At 41.6% G+C, this 6,073-nt stretch overlaps 1 non-coding gene across 1 annotated transcript; it reads right to left on the bottom strand.

Annotated features, from left to right (window-relative positions):
• Window positions 1–5,709: 5,709 nt before the first annotated feature.
• trnai-uau (transfer RNA isoleucine (anticodon UAU)) lies at window positions 5,710–5,782 on the bottom strand. Its single transcript has one exon. It is a non-coding gene; the product is annotated as a tRNA-Ile (tRNA).
• Window positions 5,783–6,073: the final 291 nt, after the last annotated feature.

Here is a 6,073-nt window from a genome sequence, read left to right as displayed (position 1 = left end):
AAATTGTATTCTCCGTCTCCTGATCCTTAATTACAAAATAAGATATCTCAGGATATCAAAATTAAGATTTCTAGTTAAGAATCAAAAACATTATGATGTGAAAAATTAGGATGACCGCATTCTCCACCAAAACTAGGGAGGAGCAAAAAGCTGCAATGTGATTTTACACTTTAATTTGGGGCAATGGTTTTTTATCTCCACGTGGTTTCTTTTTATTTTTAATTTAATGGGCTTTTTCCCCGAAAGAGCTTCAGGCACAAACAAAGGCTTTCAAAGAAAACAATAATTTATTATTAATACATTGGGAAAATTGACATTCGAATGTTAACAACATCTTGGGTTTATGCCTGATTGAGAATCGCTTCAACAAAAATAAAACGATACATTCTGAATTCCCAAAATGCATAACCGTTTGGAAATCAAATGTCGATCTTAGATTAATCCCAGGACGAAAGTTATATCCTGATGGTTGGCTCAAGCTTGCCGGGAAGATTCTGGGTATTTTGCGGGATACCGTTGTAGAGTCGCATGTCTTTCTCTTGTCGCCAGGTCATCTGCTTCACAGACAATCTGTAAACCTGCATCGAGGCACCAAGCTGTGTGGTAGCGAACAGTCATGAATAGTACAGCTGTGGTGGTGCGGGCAGGAAGCGAAAGGTGAAGTCGGGGCAGTCTTGGTGGATCTGTGCCTCTCCGCACTCACGTTCTGGTCAGCTTTTAAAGACCTTTTTAACACAGAGTCAAACCGCTGGGGGGGGTGATTTGTCAACAATAGGTTCGTACTAATAGAGCCACGATTGATTGGCACTTCACTTGTTTTCTCTGAGGGTCCACAATGTAACCAAGTTAAGTCGGCAGGTGTTCAAACTACCTCCAACGCTCCTGGGATTGTTCTTCTTGCTGTTATCCTTTGCTGTGTGTATTTTACAATGGGCCATTAACAATCATTTTAAAAGCCCGTCCACCTTTGAAGAGACCATTTCCTCCAGACATGCTGAAGCCGATTTAGTATCAGGATTTCGTTTAACAGATGATTTTTTTTACTGCACAGCGCATCTGGGAATCTCCCGCAATAAATAATGGGCCGGGTAAGTTACACAAGGCTGAGTGACGTTATTGTGCAGCCTCCAGGCATCATCTTTAGAACTGTCAAAATTAAATCGAAAAGAGTTTAACCCAGAAAAAAGGAAACATTAATTGTCTCACTGACTTCATCTGCTGCTGTTCTGCGAGTCAGCACTCACCCTCCAGGCTGATTACACATTTTGTTTGTATATTTAATGCTTTCTATGTTTTATTCTCACTCCTGACTCGAACCTCCTGTATTTCTTATATTGGTCTGTCTTTCATTGTGTCTGTTTTCTGTGTATATCGTTCATCTCCATTTATTTTCTGTGTGTTTTCCTATCTTGTTATTTCTACTTTAATTACTAATTCTCTGCCGCTGTTTTTCTCTCTATCTTTTCCTATCTGTACTCTTGGCTTTTTTTTTTACTATTTGCCTCTCTCTGTGTCTGTACGACGCTGCCTGTCTTCTCTCTCTCTGCCTCCTATGTCTTTTTTTAACGACCGCCTCCCTGTCCCTCTCGCTCGTTGTCTCTCTCTCTCTGACTTAATCTGTCATTTAGTCTTTCACCTCTGTCTCCGCTTCCTCCTGTCCCTTTTTGTTTGCCCCTGTCTATCTCACTCTTTATTTCTCTCTGTGTATCTACTTTGACTGTTTCTTTCTCTCTATTTGTTTCTTCGACCTCCCATTTTCACATGTCTTTGTTTCAATCTGTTTGTTTCTCACTCTTTCCTTTGCATTTGTTTCTGTATTTTCTTCCATTTCTTTCTATCTCGGCTTTAATCTTTGGATTTCTCCTCCTCTCTCCTGTTTTCTATTCTTCTTGCTTTCCATTCCTCCTTTTCTCTTCCTCTTACCGCCCAGCACACTCACTGTTCCCAGAATAACAGCCGCTGTTTTCTCGGTGCAATATTTAGTTTTCAGCTCCTCGCAACAAATGGCCACAAATCGATCAAAGGTGAAAGCGACTGTGAGCCAGACTGAAACCACAGCGGTTGCATAACTCAAGAAGATGAAAAAACTATACACGGGAGTAATGTCCAGGAATGACCATGGGAGATAAATCTGACCAATCCATCTCAATATCCGATCAGTGATAACGACCAAGAGATCGGCCACTGCCATTCCCACCAGGAAGCGACTGATACATTTGGAGAGACCGCACTTTCCTCGGGACAGGATCACAATCGCTGCCAAGGTAACTGCAAGAGGGAGAAAAGGAGGCAGAGAAATTACTGATCAGATCTGGAGCCAAACCAGCAGTTTGACAGGATCTTCGGTGAAATTTCCAGCTTTGTTGCTGCATCTAACGGTGGAAAGTGATTCATTGACCTGGGCAGCGCTTTCGGACAGAGAATTGTTTTTAAACACAATGATCAATAATGAATTGGGAGATCGATAAAGAAAGTGAGTAAAATGAGCATCTGATCCATTGGAATGGCTGAGTGAGGGCGCAGTTCCGGTTTGGAAAGGAGACGTGGCGTTACCGAGCTGGAATCCAGCGGATTAAAGCCGTATTTGGGATGTGGAAAGAGAGCGAAGGGTCGGGAAGGCGAGGGCACAGGGGGAGATGCTGTTGATTTGTTGCCCAGGGTTAAGAGAGTCGACAGGGGCTGGCACTGAACGGAAAATCAGGTGGAGACGGAGCCAGTGAGTGACATTGGGAGGGAGATAAGGAAATGGACATGAGGAGCTGAAGGGGAGTCCGGAGCAGATAGTTTGAGAAAGCGGATCAACTGAAGCAATCAATGAGGAGACAGATGATTCAATACAGTGTGAGGAGAGGCTGGGATTCACAGGGAAAGAGATTGCAGCAGAGTGTTAGACGAAATCTAATCTATATGTCCCACTAACACAATCCAACTCATAAATTCAACAGTTCTTTTCTGTGGTCATTGGTGTCAGGGGATAAAATGTGATCATCAAATTTACTTTGTACATTCAATTAAAGTTAAACTGAAAATTTTAATTAAACCAGCCTCGTTCTCTATTGAATTCAGCCGAGCTTTAAAGATAGGATATTCAAATAATTTATTACGATCGATAAATTACTGATTCTACTGTTTAAGTAAGGTTTAATTTTGTTTAGATTTAAGTTGGGAAACAAGGAGAATTCACAAAACAGATTGAGGACCTGACAGGGATATAAATAAGGAGCGAATCCCTCAATAAAAACTCACTCAATCTGACCACATCATAATAATACCTTCAAGTCACATTTTCTATGATTAATTGTAGTGGAAGTTTCAGCAGTTCATTCTGATGAATTATTCATACCACAGCCTATCGCTTTCTCTCTCAGTCACCTTCTCTAACATTCGATCTCATCTCTTTCTCAAGTGCATTTTCATTCCCGATTAAATCCTATCATCGTACACCAGCATTCTTTTCACCATCCACGTGTTCCACCGATCCTATTATGTGTCAGTTTGTTAAATGCTGAAGCCGCCAAGGCACAGTTCACTGTATCTACAGATCATTCACCTCTCCACCTGTTCACCTGCACTGCCAAATCTTCGCACCTCGATATTGGGGAGACTAAACACAGATTGGGTAACCGCTTTGCCTGACCGTCACCTTCTGGTCGCTTGCCATTTTAATTCTCTATCCCACTGCCACTCTGTCCCCTGTGTCCTCGGACCCTTACACTGTTCCAACGAAACTCAGCGGAAGCTCGATTAACAGCAGCTCATCTTTCCATTCGTTACTTTACAACCTTCCGGACTCAACAGTGATTTCAATTACTTCAGATCATAAACACTGCTCTCATTTTTTCGGACTGTAGGTGCTGGTAATGGTTCTGCTTTTGTCATTTACAGTTCCCATAGACCAATCTTTTATTTATTTATTTATTTGTCCCATTGCCACCCTGCTTATCTTGCATCATTTTGTCATTTAATCACTCTCACCTTCCACCCTATCACAGATCTTCCCCTTTGTTCTCCCCCCCCCACAACCTACCCAACCCCCACCCGCCTTCATCCCCACTTTGTCGGGCTCTGTACTTGCTTAAAAACTGTTACATTTTTAACTTCCCGTTCTGAGGAAAGATCATCAACCCGAAGGGTTAACTCTGTCTCTTTCTCGACAGATGCTGTCTGATCTTCTGATACTTTGAGGAACGTCTGCTTATTTCACCTAACATTTAACTTCATCTGCAAATCATTGAATAAGCAAAATCGAATACCTCTTCCAGACAGGTCTCAAAATAATTGAGATTCCTTCTCCTGCAATTATGAAGAAAAGCGATAGATGGCGCGATTGTTCAATTAACAAAACGGCAACATTATACCAATAATCCACAGATAAATGGCCTCCTGATTCTAACAATGCAAACTGACACAACATAACTACAAACATTGCATTTTACAATGACTGTCAGTAAATTCATCCACAGTGCAGCAGAGAAGGAGAGGTGAAAGAATCAGCAGCAAACTCAGTTCAGTCGCCAGACACCAAAAGTGGCGTCAGATACACACATGATGAAATAATGTTACATAACAGTGATAATAAATACATTGAAATGCTAGTTAAACCGAATTATGTTTTAGGGGCAGGAGGACTTTGTGCTGCCTCCTTGTAACACTGAGACCCTGGGCTGTCTCATTATCAATCACCGAAAACAGATTGATTGAAAAATATTCCAGGACACGGTAGTTCCCCGTCATGAAACGGTTAACAGCTCCTGGTGGTCTGATATCAGCTCTTAACAAAGACACCTGGTTCCAGTACATTCAGTACAGAGAATAATCCAGTAACAATGCTAGGTTTCGATTCACAATATATGTAACTTCTACAAGATCGAATGGTTAGAAGCTGAAGGCATCCCATTATCCAACAATACATTCAGTACATAGACTAATCCAGTGATAATCCAAGGACATAAAAATGGTCTTTAAAGATATCAGGTAATTGTTATATGATCGAACATATCGGTGTTAAGGACATACCATCATTCGACAATATATGAAGTACTGAGAACAATCCAATAACAATGCCAGGGCTGGATATAAAAATATCATAACGGATATTTTTTTTTTATTCGTTCACGGGATGTGGGCGTCGCTGGCAAGGCCGGCATTTATTGACCATCCCTATATAATGTAACTTGACAATTGAGAACGTTTAGAATTTAAGGACATTCCATTACTCAACATAGAGTAAATACAGAGAATAATCCCGGAAGCAAGGCCAGGGTTGGACATAAAACTTAATGATAGCTATAATGTATTTGCTACAGGACAGAAAGAGCAGAGACTTAACACATTCCATCATTCAGCCAGTGGAGCAGAACAGGCCACTGTGTAAAACATGCAGGGAGACAAAATAATTTGCCAAGTATAGCAGCAGAGTTAACACCAACAACGGCTTACCTGGAACACCAACGGCTGCAAGAACAGGATAGTAAATGTCCTGTACCTGATATATTACTGGATAATGCATTTCTGCGAGAAGCACTGACTTCTGTTGGCCTGGAAACCTTAGCTCCGGTCGGTACTCTGAGCTGGTCCATTCCAAAAAGCCCTGATTTATACAGTCAATTGAACAAACACATTACATCAGCAGCAACTTCTCAAGGGCAATTAGGGATGGGCAATAAATGCCGGCCTCGCCAAAACATGGAGACAAACACCATAAGCTAAAGGCACCGCTGGGATTTGAACCCAGGGCCCCCTGTTTATAACACAGGTGCTTTAATCACTGAGCCACGGCGCCACATTTGTGCTGCTCTTTCCCAACGTTATGGCATTGATACCTGTGCCAAGCGACTTTGTTGAGTCTTTTCCTTCAATGCGTCTGCGCAATAACATCTATCTTTTGTTCATCGGTCTCTGCATGAGAAACCATGGATATCAGTCATGACCTTCTCTTCCTTATCCACTGTCAGTACATCATATATCTAGCCCTATTCATCATGTTGTATTCCCACACTCTCTCCACAATATCTGGTCTTATCCTATTACATTACTCACCTCTTCCCACGAAATGTTGGTGAGTAATGTCTGT

Source organism: Heptranchias perlo, unplaced genomic scaffold, assembly GCF_035084215.1.
Source record: "Heptranchias perlo isolate sHepPer1 unplaced genomic scaffold, sHepPer1.hap1 HAP1_SCAFFOLD_44, whole genome shotgun sequence".
Lineage (NCBI taxonomy): Eukaryota > Metazoa > Chordata > Chondrichthyes > Hexanchiformes > Hexanchidae > Heptranchias > Heptranchias perlo.
The sequence above is the reverse complement of the archived record's forward strand: the minus strand, read 5'-3'. Positions and strand labels throughout refer to the sequence as shown.